This window comes from Columba livia, chromosome 4 (assembly GCF_036013475.1).
Source record: "Columba livia isolate bColLiv1 breed racing homer chromosome 4, bColLiv1.pat.W.v2, whole genome shotgun sequence".
NCBI classification, from domain to species: Eukaryota; Metazoa; Chordata; class Aves; order Columbiformes; family Columbidae; genus Columba; species Columba livia.
Window position 1 is genome coordinate 33,697,211 of NC_088605.1, and position 16,877 is coordinate 33,714,087.

The following is a 16,877-nucleotide window of genomic DNA, read 5'->3' on the forward strand; positions in this document are numbered from 1 at the left end:
AAACCTACTCGTGCTTTGAATTCACAGATTGGAGTCTTGGTAATGCTCATTTTTAATCTCTGTTGCTATTAATGTATTTGAAATTGCTTCTGTTTTCCTACAGAGCAAAAGCCCAAAGAAATTTGCAAGTAAGTTATTTTGGCTGTAACAATCGCCTACTCAGCTGTCATTCTCACTCTCCCGTATTTTTGTCAGCAAACCGAGACCAAAATACATCCAACATTAACAATTTCTCAAAACATGTAGCTGTTTCATAGTGGCATCTGAACATAAAAGTTGATGCTGTAGCAAATGGTATGATAGTACAGTGAAACATCCAAAAGGTCTGTGATTCACATTTCCGATGGCTGGGCCAATTTCTCTGTGTTGAGAGCTATGAGCAGTTACTGTCTGTTACACATTTTCCTTTAAGAGAAAAAAAAAATATTTGTCTTGTATTCCATAAACTAGGTTTTGAAAGCACAAAACTTAACTTGGCCACACTTTGGTTTAAGGTCTGCTGTTAGACTTGGATATGTCAGATGGTTTTGTGTGGCTAGAAAATTTTTTAAAAATTGATAATAATTTTTTAAAAATCCATGTTCCGGTTTCAACTGGGATGGAGTTATTTTCTTTCTAGTAGCTGTGTTTTGGATTTAATGTGAGAAGAATATTGATACTATACTGATGTTTTGGTTATTGTCAGGTAGTCAAGTACTTTTTTGGCTTCCCATGCTCTACAAGGTGCACAAGAAGCTGGGAGGCAGCAAAGCCAGGACAGCTGGCTGAAGCCGGCCAAATGTGTATTCCTTGCCATATGACGTCATGCTCAGTATATAAATTGGAGTTGACTGGGGAGCAAATACCACTGCTCAGGAACAAACAAGTTATCGGTTCCACAGACATGTGAGCAATTCCATTGTGCATTATTCATTTTCATTTCATTTGTATATTCTATTCTAATTATTATTATTATAATCATCATGATTATTGTTGTTATTATTGTTTTCTCTTTCGTTGCTGTCCTCTTAAACTGTTCTTATCTCAACCCATGAGGTTGGGTGGGGTTTTTTTCCCATTCCCCCACCATTCCTTTTTTGGGGAAGTGAGTGGCTACATGGTCTTAGTTGCTGGCTGGTGTTAAACCACAGCAATCTGCTAAAACCAAATACTGTTAACTAATACAAGCCATTACTCTTCATGCTCCAACCAAGTCGTTTTGAAAAGGAATACATTTTCACTATTGGGTTTCTGTTTCCTCCGGCTAAAAATCCAGATCCTGTTCTTTGCTCAAGACAGCATCTCAAATGGAGACACCCCATGTAAAATACTTGACTCTTAAGCAAACTTATTTCTTTGCTTTATGTTAACTTCCTTTTAGCTTAGTTGATTAAAAGAATTCCAAAGTGTAATTAACTTGTGTAATTAACTTGTGTAATTATTTGTTTTAAATTGTCACTTTTTTACTGAATTGATCTTTTCTTGGATTTTTTAATGAGAATAAAAAGGAGACTAGGGTCACCTGATTAATCTTCTTTATACAATCCATGCCTTTGTAACAATTCAGATCTAAATTAGAAAACCACAGGTATGCATTACTTTTTTACATAATACATCAATGAAAAAAGTGAAAAATCATATTTCACTGCCCATGTTAATTCTGTTCTCTGTGCTACTGCCTGGAAGAGTTAGTATACCTCATCTCCTTGGTCTCACTGGGCCACTTGTACCTAAATGAATCCTCCTTTGATCTGCTTGAGAGGAAAAATTAAACACTCCAGGTAGTTAATAATATATAAATCTCCTAGATAAAATAATACAAAGCATTACGTAAAAACATGCATAAAAATCTAAACAAATACCTATATTTATTTACATATACCTATATGTAGGCATGCCTCAAAACACGTTACATGAAGTTTTACAAATACTTAGGAAGCAATAAGGATTTGCTTATTACTCAAAGTCAATTAATACTTTTTTTCTTTAAAAGTCACAGTAAACAAGTAAATGGTGCATGCCTTAAAACTGTATCCATTAAGAATATTCAGAATTTTGAGTTACAACTGCAGTGATTCCCACAATGTACAATATGTCCTCTAAAAGCATTCAAAAGGCAAAAAACTCTGAAAATGTGTAAAATAAAATGGGGAGTTGAGCTCTAATGACAGAATTGCCTGCCTAACAGCTTTTTTCAGATGGATACACAATGAACCAAACCACCTTGTCATATTGGAAAATATGTGGCAATTAAGACCTATGTTAATCATGTGCAAGAAAACTGGCTGATTAACACACATACAGAGCTCTTACATGTATATATGCTGCTCTCCATACTCTCCACAATTTTTACCTAAGGAAACAGAACTATTGAAAAGCTCCATTTTGTATTGGATATTTCCAACTCAAAATGGAAGGTTTGTGTGAGGAATTTTGTTGGCCCCATTGGCACCATTGGGCAAACACATCTCCTGTTTGTCCAGGTTTTGCTTATTTTGCAAACCTCTGAACTGGTCAGAATATGACATTACTTGAAATCTAAGTGACTCTTCAATGAGCCATTCTGCAAATGGCTTTGTTTCAGCCTCTCTAGGATAACCCAATCCAAAGTTCCAGAAGGGAAATGGAATAATCAGCTGCATCTCCCATCATTATGATGTTGACTTTCATTGTACTTCCACACAAAGGTCTCAGTCTGTGATTGCAACTCTGTTTTACTGAGTATTTACCCAGCATAATACACTAAAACGTAGTTCCTCTCATTTTTCTCATAAGAAATTAGTCCTTTTGTTTCATTGCAAAGCTATTTAATATTCAGTTGCCTTCAGCATTTAATGCAAAAACAAAGAGAAAATAAACAACACAGTGCTATCAAGGACTGAATTGTCTCCATCCACTCAGAAATACAGTGGATGTACTCTATAGTCATTCTTTGCCTTGCAAGACAAAACTTCATTTATTCATTCAACATGATTAAAGGTTATTAATCTCTTCTTCGTGTTATCTGTATCTTACTGCATAAAAATATTCCACTGCTCACAGAATTAAATTTTCCTTTTGTGGTCAGAGCTATGGAATTGTATATATGTAATGTCTAAATCCTTACAATGTCTAAATCCACCTTCAAAAAAAAAGCCTCACTGATTATGACCATTCAAGCACTGACTGCAAATTGTAGCGAGTTTTATCTTAAAAAAACAAACAAACAAACAAACAAATAAAATCCCAACAGATATTTAAAGAAGTTTAAAGAGTATTTTCTCTTGGAATCTTTGGCAAAGTACCTTTCTATTTCCAAATAACCACTTACAAAACTCACCCCACCCCCCACCTGTCTCTTTATCTTAGTCTCTTCATCTTCCCAGTCCTTTCTCTTTTGCTTTTTCTTCTCTCTCTCAGGATAAATTTCACTGATCAGGTTCTGCCCTGATTTAAACTTAGGGTGGCTCTGCCACTTTGTAATCAGGATGCAGAGCATGAGTATCACAATTCCAGAAAACCTGCAGGGTGCAGCCTGCACTGCAAAGTGACTTGGACTGAATAAAATTAAGATGCTGTGGAAGAGGAGGGAGTGCAAAAATAGCCCTTTTTTCTTCCTGCAGCAAAGGTTACTTCCTTAGATTCTACATTAAAGATCAGCATCAAATACCTTCATACGTCCTTTGGTCTGTATTCAGCAAACGTTTAGACACCTGATTAGCCTTAAGCACACTGTTATTCAATAGAGTGCTCTACTTAAATTGACTCCTCACTGTCCTATTCTTGCATAAATGTTCTTAATTACTTAAGATGAATCGAAAGTGCATGTATCAGTACTGGCTGTGATTTACCTTTTTGGGAACTGCTATTTCTTATCAAAATAAACATAATGGAAATTTAAAAAATGAAACAACTTTTCATTTTACATTGCAGCTTATGAATTATTAAACTTTAATTACAGATGCTTTAGGTTTTTCAATCGTTCCAGTCAACATTTACTGTCTGAAGGGTTACACATATTTTGACTATTTAATCTATCAATGGTTCAAATTAGCACTCAGACAAAGTCTTCCCTGGCATTTTATGAATTTTAGAGCACTCATACCAGAAATGACCTCAAGGGCTAAATTTATCATTGTTAAATCCTTCATGCACTGTACTTATAACTGAGAAAGCAGCATGATGCTTCTTTGTGGAGGAGGTTTCGGACAATTCTCACGTAGGGAAAAGAGGCAGTAATGTAAAATTTTCCATTACTTTTCTCTGCAAAGCAGAGACAGACAAAGTCCTGGCTAGAAAGTTATGCCTTCTGCTACCTTTTGTCAAAGTTGGATTATATACTGAATATGCTTTGATCTTCACAGAAAAATGTCACCTTTGCTTTCCTCCCTACTATCCAGCAAGTAGCACTCTGGCCACCAGGGATCAAACCAAGAAGCTTTTTTTTCCAGTGAAGTCAACTAAAGCTGGTTTTAGACCATGCAAGGCTTAAAAATAGTCAGATACAACTAGAATTTCAAAGCCCCAAGCTTAAGGTATCACCTGATCCTGGCTTTGTGTCAGTTTTATCTGCTAGAGCCTGTCTATCTTTATGGCAAATCCTTCCATTTCCTTTGATCCTCGCTTGTCTCTACACAACTGGAAGTCAGAGGGTCACTTGACCTGGTGTTAGAGAGAGTGAGACACAAGAGTGAGCTCTTTTTCACCAAGTAATGTCCTGAGTCAAATTCTGGCTCCAGGAGAAGGTAGGATTTCACCTCCAGCATGACTGTCTTCTCCTTTGTCACAGAGGAAATTCTGTAAATATTAACGGTTTGGTATCTGTAAGCCAATGAATTTCACAGATTAAGTATTATACTTCCTAATACTTAAAACTGTGAACACAGATACTTTCTTTGCTACTTTTTTCACAATATTACTTCCAGTCAGTGACCAGCAGTCCAGACACACCCAATATGCAGTTTTGCAGTTTTCAAAACCCAGAGCCTTGGAGAGGACATGAGAAGGAGCATTTAATGCAACAATGAAAAGTTCAGAGATCTTTGTGCTGCAGCTATGCTGTTTAAAACAGTCTAAGCTACATTCCATTTGAAACTCATCTGCGTGGTCAGTCCTGACAGCAACTGGACTAAAAAGTGTGAGATTAGTACAGACAATTTTACATTTGCTACACTGAGCAACCAATAGTCTTAGAATCTGCTTTTCCTAAAATCTCCAGGCCATGGTTCCTCAAGACTGCTAAAGTAAAAGTTCTGAGTTTCAGTTTCTCCTTCTCTCACGCTCTGTCACAAGAAAAAATAAAAGATGGAATATGACACAGAATTGGGAACTCCATCTAAAATCCTAAAAAGGAGTCAATACAAGATTTTTCATTCACCCGTCCTCCACAAAAAAATCTCAACCGTAAAACTAGTATTGAAAGCCTTTCCAGGCTGATTCTCAAAAATTGAGAAGTTTATTATCTGAAATACTGCAGTTGCTTGGGAGAATGTGCTACTTTCTCAGTCTCAACACAAACAGTGCAAGTGGCAGCCACTTCACATCCCTGGTACAGCAGTTGACACAGGCTGAGCCAAACTGAATAAAATGGTAGCTCCCCTGGTCTTAACACTTCAGCTGTGCCTGTGAAGTATGAAATAAATCTTAAGCTGTCTCACCAGACTATGAACAGAAACAGCACTTCCAGGATTAACAGGACATTGGATTTTTTTACATAAAGCAAGTGAAAATTCTTATTACAAAATTCAATGCATTCTTTCTGTCCAAATATTAACCAAATACTTCACAAATCACAAAACTTGATATAATACTGAATGCATGATTACAAGGGAACTTAAATCAGTCATACAATAGATTTGAAGAAGATTACACTGTTTAAGGTGAATGCATCTATAACCATTATATGCTTGTGAAAAATAGCACTGTACTTTTCTCACGTCAGGAAAAAATTGGGGCCGAGCAACAGTAGGGTGAGAAGTTTTCCTTGGTTTCAGTAGAAGAAACTACAAATTTCACAGATTTAGGGGCTTAAATGCCTGTAGAAATGCTTAAAACTATATTAAAACTGAATTAAAAAGTGAGCAGGAACAGCATAAGCCAAAAATGCCATAAGAAAGAAAAACTCTTCTTCTAAGCTCCTCCCCTACTTACATTCAATATCTCTCTAAGCTTCATTCACTAGAACAGGACACCTGCACAAAAGCCAATTGAGGATAATGATGTCACAAGATGTGAGTGCAGTGTTATTATCTATTCAAACTCAGCGATAAGAACATAAAAAACATAACAGGCTATGCCACAGTCAAGAGACTTATACGGGTTTTTTAACTCTTCCCCGCAATGCTCTTATTTATGTCATGTAACATATGCTAGAGGTGCCAGAGACAGCCCTAGTCTGATGATGCTAAGTGATATGGGAGCCCTTCCAAGATGGTCAGGTCTGTGTTCTTCCAGGTTCTGTGAAAGCTCGGCAGCTTTCCTAAGCGACTTATTCCTTTGGGTCCAACTGGCTTTTCTCCATATCTGGTTAAAAACAGATAGCAAGAAAACGAAACATATTTGATTTTCCAAATAAACTTGATAAATTTGCACTGAAATGTGACCCAAGTATTGTTTTAAGTTTGGTTCATCTGCTAAGGGATAAAACCAATTATTCATACGGCTTTACACAAAGAAGTTATGTTGTCACTACAATGCATTATTAACTTTCCAAACATAAAAAAATATATTTCTCTCCTCAGTTCCAAAGTCCTGACATAACCCCCACATTTCATGAGAAACATGCACGTTGATGATTCCTGAGTGATTCCCAGGATAATAAATACATCTGTTTTACACAGTGGCTAAGTACTATAAATAGCAGAGAGTTTCAGACCAGTGAAGCAACTAAAGTAACAGACAGATACCAGAAGAACAATCTTCAGACAATAATCGCACTGCCTCTGACCTCTCAGATCTCGGTTCCCAATTACACAAGCCTGAACCCACTCAGACACTCTTTTTTTTTTTTCTCCACTTCTGTCTTCTTGTTTTCATCTCAGCACTATCCCTTGGCACCTCTCACCATCACAGAGACGGGACTGTGCAACCAGAACAAGACTTCAAACCAGAGCCTCAGAACAGGACTTTCACAGATGTTTACCAGAATTTTTTAAAGCAAGCCATGGAGTAAAAATTTCTACCTAAAAAGCATGAACTAGAAGGAAAACCATGTTTTATGCCCATGACTTTTTCTACTAATCCACCCCATTCTCTCCTGATCCCAAGTTCTTCCTCCTGCCTTAAATAGTGTATATATTTAACACAATTTGGTTATAACCGGGACACTTAGACCTACTTAGCCTGGTATTTGGTCTCTCTGTATCAGATTTGACAATGGGCTTACTTATCTGGCAGTCTGTCCAGAGTTTTCAGGTACATCCAAAAACATCTATCTGATTGTCTTACAAATATTGTTTCTTTTCATAGAGTCATAGAATGGTTTGGGTTGGAAGGGACCTTAAAAAGGTCGTATAGTTCCAACTCCCCTGCCATGTCCAGGGATACCTTATGTTAGACCAGGTTGCTCAATGTCTTGTCCAGCCTGGCCTTGAATACTTCCAGGGATGGGACATACACAGTTTCTCCAGGCAGCCTGTTCCAGTGTCTTACAGTAAAGAATTTCTTCCTAATATATAATCTAAATCTACCCTCTTTCAGTATAAAACTGCTACAGAATCACAGAATGTTAAGGATTGGAAGGAACCTCAAAAGATCATCTAGTCCAATCCTCCTGCCAGAGCAGGAACACAAAAAGGCATCCAGGTGGGTTTTGAATGTCTCCAGAGAAGGAGACTCCACAACCTCCCCAGGCAGCCTGTTCCAGTGTTCTGTCACCCTCACTGAGAAGAATTTTCTTCTCAGATTTAAGTGGAACCTCCTGTGTTCCAGTTTATACCCATTGCCCCTTGTCTTATCATTGGTTGTCACCGATAAAAGCCTGGCTCCATCCTCATGACACTACTCACCCTTTACATATTTATAAATGTTAGTGAGGTCACCCCTCAATCTCCTCTTCTCCAAACTAAAGAGACCTTCCCCTTTCCTCATAAGGAAAATGCTCCACTCCCTTAATCATCTTCGTGGCTCTGTGCTGGACTCTCTCCAGCAGTTCCCTGTCCTTCTTGAACTGAGGGGCCCAGAACTGGACACAATATTCCAGATGCTGTCTCACCAGGGCAGAGTAGAGGGGAAGGAGAACCTCTCTTGACCTACTAGCCACCCCCCTTCTAACACACCCCAGGATGCCATTGACCTTCTTGGCCACAAGGGCACAGTGCTGGCTCATGGTCATCCTGCTATCCACCAGGACTCCCAGGTCCCTTTCTGCTACGCTGCTCTCTAATAGGTCATTCCCCACATCATCACCCTGTTGCTATACTCCTTGATAAAGAGTCTTTCCCCATCTTACTGTAGTCCTTTGAAACCTGCTATAAGGTCTCTTCAGAGCCTTCTCTTCTCTAGGCTAAACAACATTAATTCTCTCAGCCTGTCCTCGTAGGAGAGGTGCTCCAGCTCCCTGATCATCTTTGAGGCTTTCTGGACCCACTCAAGCAGGTCCATGCCTTTCTTGTGCTGGGAGGCCCCAGCACTTGACACAGTATTCCAGATGCTTGTCATTATCTTGTCATTGTGTACGATGCATAAACAAGAGATAGGCAGCAGCCAAAAAATTCTTTCTGCCCCCCACTGGCCTAGGGAGAGAAACTTCTCATCTCTTCTCCTTCATACTCTTAACTTCGTAGTGACCAGCTGCAATGAGGAGCTTTTGATACAAGTTCCTCATGCTAAAGTAAGTCTTGGCTCACGGGCCTATACTTTCTGTTAAACCTAATCCTAGCTGAAGGTTCCTCAGCTTCAATCAGGACAGAGAGGCTCTGGTTTTGCTTATTAAGACACTAATAAAGGGGAAATAGGTTCCATTCATCCCCGCGTATGGATGCAATGGGCAGTATTCTTGTACATGCAAAGTCTCATGTTCTGAACTCCTCAGTGCAGTGTTAAATGAAAGAGAAAAATGTTCTGTAAATAATTTTACTGGGTGCTCAGAATTTCAATTAATTGACAACAGTCTGCAACGCATCGACCTCTTTCACAAACACTCCAGTGACATTTTTATTGTGCTAAACAATAGGGAAGTTTTGTTTCTCAGGGAACGATTGCAAAAAAAAAAATATGTCTTTCCTATGCCTGTCATACTTTCAAGAAGCTATTTCTTGATCAGGGCAACAAAGGTGGATTGTTTAAGGGGTTTAGATCAGTACCACTTAACTGAGACACTCAGTTCCAGCCACAGAAATAAAATCCAACTGAATTTGAGACTGCAGAATCGGGGCTTGACTTGTCAGGATCATTTATAGAAATTGTAATCTTAATCATGTCTAGATAGCTATCTTTTAAGAAGTGCACAAGATGCATCCCACCATAATTGTGCTATACTATTGGCAGTTCTCACAGCCTAAATCAGAGGTGTCTTAGTATTTAGTGTTCCTCTGAAAGATCAAGTCCTGCTGTGAGAACTGCTTCCATAAAAACAATGCACAAGTACTGCCTAGCATTTACAGTCACTAGCTAATCATATAAGAATGAATATTAAAAAAAAAAAAAAAGTGCAAATTAACAAAGTTTAAAATGAAGAAATCAATAGTATTTGGCTTGAAAACCAACCTCAGTATTTTGGTGTTATTTTTCTCTTGTGTTAAGAAACGAAGGGATCATTTGACTTATTTTCAGCCTTCCCTAAACTGTAATTCTATAAGACTACGAAAAAAAACAACACTTTAAGTGGTAGCCTTGAAAACTGTGCTTATCCAAGCTTAAATTTTCTACCCTAGGTTCTAATAGTCAAGGACTTTCTATGTCCCCAAGAACCTCTTTAGGAAATTTAGTGCTTTCAAGATAAAACAGGCTCCAGAAACATCAAAGAAATTGAAACAGACTGAAAAAAGGCGTTCATATATTTGATTCGCAGTTCTTTATATATTTGATTCCTACAATTGCCAATTCAGATTTGATTAAGAAAGGAATAAACAATTCTGATATTTTAAATTTTTAATTGTCTGTTTCCTCCACTACCAAAAAAAGAAACCTGGGAACCGAGGGAGAGATAGTAAAAAAAAAAAAGTCTGTGTTTTCCTCTATGTATATGTAAATAGATAGCTGGATTAATACAACTACTCCTTTCTAAGTAAACATACTCAATTGTAATTAAGATATTCATTAGTGGAAGGATAGCTTTTGCTGCTGTGTAGCTGGGGAAGATACAAATCAACTAATCGCACAGTCTGTAATTCCTGGGAATTTGTAAGGAAAACATATCTAAATAGTGAGCACTGAATTATCACACTAATAATTGCCATCTGGGTTCCTATCTCATGTGGTCAGAAAGGCTTTGGGGAAAAAAAAAAAAAAATAGCAGGCTGCTTAACTCATGGTTGGCAGATGCGAGTCCTTTGACTTCATTTACAAAAACAAACACTCACATGAGCAAACACAAAACCAAAACCCCATATCCATGTAGAACGCCTTTTTCAGTACTTCTTATTCTTGCTTTTTGTCCATGTGTCTTATGTGACAAAAACAGCCAGCATACATACAATCCATTGCTTGGTCTGAAAAGCCCTAGGTTTAGGTTTTATGTATTTTTGGTACTGTACTGGTTTTGGCTGGGAGAGAGTTTTCCTTTGCTTGTACGTGCGGCTTTTGCTCTACTTATTAAACTGTCTTTATCTCAGCTGGGTTTAAACCATGACAGGTACATGCAGATTTGTGTAAAGATAATGAAGCAGACCGAATACATCTTTTGGATTGACTTTGATTTCCTGTACTGCCATCCAATAGCTTTTGTTTTAACATTCATATCTCTTATTATCATGTTGATGCTAGAGAAGGGAAGGTAACTCAGTGCTGACACTTCTGGCTCCTGTATGCCTGTCCAAATGTCACCAGGATGTCAAATACACTACAAGCCACAAGATTGTGCAGAGAAGGAAGGAAAACCAGGAGAGAGAGGTGCCACTTCCCCCCCTCTTCCCCACCCCCAATGTTCATGTGATTGTCTCTGCAGTTCTTCTGGGAGAGAAGGTAGTCAAAAGGATTTAATATTTTTTTTTAGCACTACAGCAACTGAGCTTTCTTCAAAAATAAAACTGTCTTTGGAGGACTGAGAAAAGATGGGGATTTTTTTTGACAAAAAGCACAAGTTTTGTTTAAAATTATGAAGTAATTTCCAAAGCTGAAATGTGCAGACAGAACTGTGTGGTTTCTGGAGAGGATGGAGGGGATAAATGAGACAGAGATGAGGATAAGTGATGTTAAGTGTGTGACTCTGATAAAAAAGAGGGGGAGAAGTACTTTCACTGAGAAAACTAGATATCTGTTAAGATGTAGCATACCTTGAAGTTACAAGCTGTATCATACATCACATGTCTGTTGCTACATTTTCTCAAGTATGTACAATCATTTGCTGTGAAAAGTAATAAGGATTCCCAAAAGCTTCAAAAAGCCTTTGAAAAACTCTCAGAAAGTAAACAGGCATAAATAAGCCATCCCAAATTTTTAGGTGTTTAAAACTCAGTCTCATATTCATGTGTTTAAGAAAGATCCCCTGATTCAAGTAGTTCAGAGACCAATAATTTATACTTCAGTTCTTTTTTACTGAAATTGTTATTTCCAAGCCATCTATTAAAAAAAAAAAAAAGGCAGACAAAAAACCAAAAACAACAAAAAAAGTTAAACAAGACATTACAGCAATGTTACAAATGCTAGTAAAAATACAGTTTTAAAAAATATACAATGAGAACACCCGTGTGTTGAGTTTTTTCAGACTAAGTCACTGTTACAGTGAAGTTTAAAAAATAATCACCTGATAACTCACATAGTCTTGTAACCAAATAAATCTCTAGGATTCCTATCTAATACTATCATGAAGATTACATTTCTGAATTTTCTTATTACCTTTAAGTATGCTTAGTGAAACAAATTCACCAAAAAAACCCTTGAAACTATCCATGGTTCACAATCTTATGTTCTAAAACTGATTTCAGTACGGCTAAATCTCATCAAATTATCATAAGTCGTGTGTTTTTTTTTTTCTTCCTTTCTTTCTCTTTAGCACACTGTTGTGGTTTAACTAGAGCTAGCAATATAACCATAATAGCCACTCACTCACTCACTCCTCCACTCCCCCAAATAGGGGAGAGAATCAAAAGGGAAGGGAGAAACTTGGACTGAGATAAATACAGTTTGATAAAATAACAAAAATCTAGTACAATACTAGTAAAAATAAATATATATAATAGAAATAGAATATTAAAAAAAAAAATTACTTAATGCAATTCTTCATGAACTGCATCCATACTGAGCAGCCAGTCCCCGGAAGCAGCACCTGGTCCCCAACAGCCAACCTCAGAGAGAGAGGAGAGAAAAAAGGCACAAAGGCCCAGAGGCCTCTGCAAAACAGCAGGATGGCAAAAGGCCAAACTAAAGAAAGTCCCACACAGAACTACCCTGAACACGTCTCTGCCCCAGCTCCAACTAAGAGAGAGAGCAAAACCAGAAGATCCCAACTCTCCTTAGCCTGACACTAATGGGAAGGAATACTCTTATTGATCAGTCTGGATGTCAGTCAAGCTCTGCCCCATCTATGCCCCCTTTACCAGCCAATTCAAACCTGTGGGCAGAGCTCAGAACCATCATTGGGTCTCAGACCAGAGCAATTGCAAATATTAACTCGGTCCTGGGGTGTTTTCTTCTTGTTCTCATATTAAATTCAAGTGACTGTGCTAGCTACAAAAAAAAAAAAAAAAAAGGTTTCTAACTGCATGAAGAAAATTAATCTGTTTTCAATCAAACCAGCACACACATAAACTTCTTTTGGCATAAGAGTAGGTAAATGCTAAGCCTATAAAGTAAATGCTACATCAGAGCCAAGGGACCCACAAGCCCTTCCAAGTTCCCACATTTAGGAAGCATGGTCCAGGTTCAATCTGTATCAGAGTGAGACCTGAGGACCAACCATTCCCCTCCCATCTACTCAAGACCTGGTCCTAGTCTCAAGTCCAAAGACTCTGCTTCTCTTATTCAATGTTTCTTCATGCTTTTGAGGATGAGGTAGTCTTGACATGTGCATCATTACTTTCAAAGATGCATTAAATCTCAGAAACGTTTTTAACAGTCATCTCACCCACAAAGGAAAATCTCTGAAGTTAGGTTTTCAGAGAAGATGGCTGTCCCAGGTCAGATATATAAAATACCTTGGGAAGATGTGGAGACTTCGAGATAATGGCCATTAGATAAAAGTTATACCATATATAGCGAAGTGTTTACTCTAGCACAGACTTTTAAAGCTTATTTTAGGATACTATTAATGTATCCTGGTGAAACAGAGCTAGCTCCTCTGTAGCCAGGTACTTGGCCATTGATATAAATTTCTTCATTTTCAAAGGCAAGTTAGGCTATCAAAAACAGAAGATATTAAAAATGTGTATCTGAGGACATATGCTGTATCACCCAGGAACAGATTTAATCCATGCCTTTCGGAATACTTCAAGATGTTTCTTGCATTTGAATGTACTGCAACAGCTAACAAATGCTCATTCAGCTAAATTAACATCCAATATCCCCAGCCAACACAGACAAGGTCAGATGAAAGACAGAAGCTCTGCTGAATAATGATGAAAGTTCTTGTGTTGAGAAAGACAACAGATGACACCACTGAGGAAAACACAGTGGAGACACACCAAGAACAGCTCCTGGTTACTTATGTAGGCAGTGGGGAAGGTTCTGTATTGTAAGCATGTCCATATAATGCAATTTAGAATCACGTATAAGCACCCAGGGCCTGAACAAGCACCTGAACAAAACAAAAAGAGCAAGAGCTCTTTTGCTTTAAGGCTATGCTGGATTCAGGCTAAATTAGCCTTGCTATTCAGCAGAGCTAATTTACTCTGGAAGAGCACTAAATTGCTTCTGGACCCCACGGGGCCTTTGCAGCGTGTTGGACAGGCCATGACACCACCTGGACTTGGCAGCACACACAGACCTGGCTCAAGGATCACTTACAGGAACACAGCCCACAGCTCTCTCCTGTGATACAGCAGAGCTTTTACAAGTCATTTTGTTGACACTACTTTGCAGCTCTGAAGGTACAGCATAGACATGATACAGGATAAGACATGATACAGGATAATATCCTGCAGAGAGAAGCTCCAGCCTTGCTAAAGGGAGAGGTGAACTACTCACCAACTTGAATAGGGCCAGAATTTACCTTTCCTTGTAATGAGTCCCAAGATGTTCAACTCAGCATCAGTTGAGTTATAAATCATAAGGCTTTACTTCTGAGTTCACGCTGGCTGGAATTTTTTGCTTAATGTGTATTGATCATGTCAGCCATGTCTGAAATGTTCTGACCCTCAGAGTCAAGAGGCCATGACAGCCATTTCATTCTTGAAACATCTGAAGGCTGGTTTTCAGACAGGAAATAAAAGGCAAATTCTTCAGAAGAAACTGCAAGTAAAAGGTAGATGAAGAGAATGCAAATATTGCCCTGTCTAAAATATAGCTGGAGTGGTTCAAGTTGGCATGTGTATGCTTCAGAAAAGTGCAAGAGTAATCACAAATGACAGTGCTCCTGATTGTGCTTCCTTGAACTTTGAACATCCATGAGCAAAGTATAATTTGTACCACCTCTCTTCCATTTTCTCTCTGTATTATATATTTATATATATTACCTTCTAGTGCTGATGGAGATAATCAGGTCTTTGTGTCTCCTCTCTTCTTAAAGTATTGCTTTTTCTCATGCTTATGGAATAGTTAAAAGCCAAAAAGTCAGCAGTACTTCATTTTCTCGTCTTGCTTGCCTTATTATACGTTTGCATGCTTCAACTGCCAAAGTATATTTAGCTCTCCCAGGCTATTCCCATTCTTTTTTCTCATCAGTTTGTTTTTTTTTTTTTTGTTTTTTTTTTGTGTAAGCTCTTTCATCAATCTTCCATTGAGCCATGAATTTTAATCTTTTCTATACTTAAAAATTGCACTGCAAAGGCCAATCTTTGTACATGTACAGCTTAGCACCAACACGCCCTCCAGTTTGTTCTAACTCCTTCCCTGATGTCAGGTGCCGCTGACCTTCCATTTCATCCTTAACAAATAATTATTCCAGCAGATACTTATTTAATAATTTCACACAAAGATTTTTGCTATACTGTTTACTGTCTCTGTAAACTCATGCAGTGGGGAGAAAGCAACTCAGGCTTTTTGGTGAAAAGAACATTTCTGGTAACACAAAAAATGATCTTTCAGATGAAGGTGCCGGTACCAGGAGAAAATATGGTGATAAATAAAAGCACAGAAGATTGAAAGGCTATTTGACGCGGTTATCTAGGCTTGCGTTCTTACACCTGCATGCAATATAGAGTGAAGGAGGAGTTTATCAGACACCACAATAGCTTAAGAATCCTATTTACCAAATAAAAACTATGTAGTCAAAGATGAGACCTGACAGACACGTTAAGAATCTGACTTTCCACACCCATCACCCAAGTGTGGTTTTTGTTTTTCCTTTTGCCAGAAGTCAGCTGTCAATAGCATCACCATCTATGCCATCCATGCCACTGTTGAGAGTTGTTCTCAAGCAAGCTGTGAGATAATCCACCAGCAAAAATGAATTAATTAAAACATTCCTGTTTATTTTTACTGAGAATATTAGTACATGTAAATCTGCATTTAATCATGAGAGATGATTAAATGCCATCCAAATTGTCAAAAATAATTAATTTAGTCAAAAAATATTACGATTTTTTCAATGGAAGAAAACCAACTTCATTACCAAATTAACACTTTCTTAATATACTTAATGAAAATGTCATAATCTTCATTAGAAATGTTTGCAGTCTAAAACTAAAAAACATCCAAAAGTCCACTTTGTTTTATGTTTGTTTACTCTTTGCCTTAGTAGCATAACTGCATAACACAACAGCAAAACCCCTTACAATGCCCTATCTGGAAGAGCTATCAGGTACAATAATTTGTCTAACATCCATCTGGGTACTTAGTCATTACTTAGGGATTTTTTTTCATCATGCTTCTCATGTGCTTAGAAATGTAATAGCTAGTCTCTCAAAGCAAAATTGGTCCATAGCTGTTATAAAGCTGTCTGGGCTATGCATTCATATTAAAAATTGCCATAACTCCTTTTGCTGTCTCTATTATGCTTAGAAAAGACTTAAATTCATGAGGAATGTCTCATACGCTAAACATTAATGAAATGGAAAACAGAATGGTCGCAGTCAGTCAAAAATGTCTGTTGACTGTACATTACAAAGAAGATGCACAAGCAACATTGAACAAAACAAGACCTGTTATTTACAATACTAATCATAGCATCTGAAACACAAATCCACTATCAATCTCAGCGTTATACTTTAGTAAAGTGTCAGCATTTGATTTTAGCATTGATAGTTTACTGCAGATTCTTATTAAAAAAAAAAAGGCAATAAACATTTTTCTGAAAAAGAAACCAACACGTGCACATGAAAAATCTGTTCATTTATCCTCTACATTCATCACTTCCCTCTCATCTACATACAAATAATTCAAATAAGACAATACAATAATACAAATAATTGCCTATTTTATGATAGTCTAGAAAATTTACTTGTTTCTTTCATTCCTGCAATCTGTGTTAAGGAAATATAACTGCAACTCTATTTCAAACATCATTTTTACCTCATCAAAAGCCCTTCACTGCCCATCCAGCTAGCTGTAAAGCATTTTGCAATGCTGTAACTAGAGATGAACAAAACAAGAATAAAAGTGATAAGAGTTAGTGAAATGAGCTCTACCTCACAGGGTACACAAGTCAGGTCCAGATACAGATTTCT

At 37.6% G+C, this 16,877-nt stretch overlaps 1 protein-coding gene across 9 annotated transcripts in view; it reads right to left on the reverse strand.

Moving 5' to 3' along the window:
- Positions 1–16,877, reverse strand: part of LOC102094577 (coagulation factor XI) — a 139,709-nt gene that overhangs the window by 89,340 nt on the left and 33,492 nt on the right. The gene's annotated exons all lie outside the window — the stretch shown is intronic.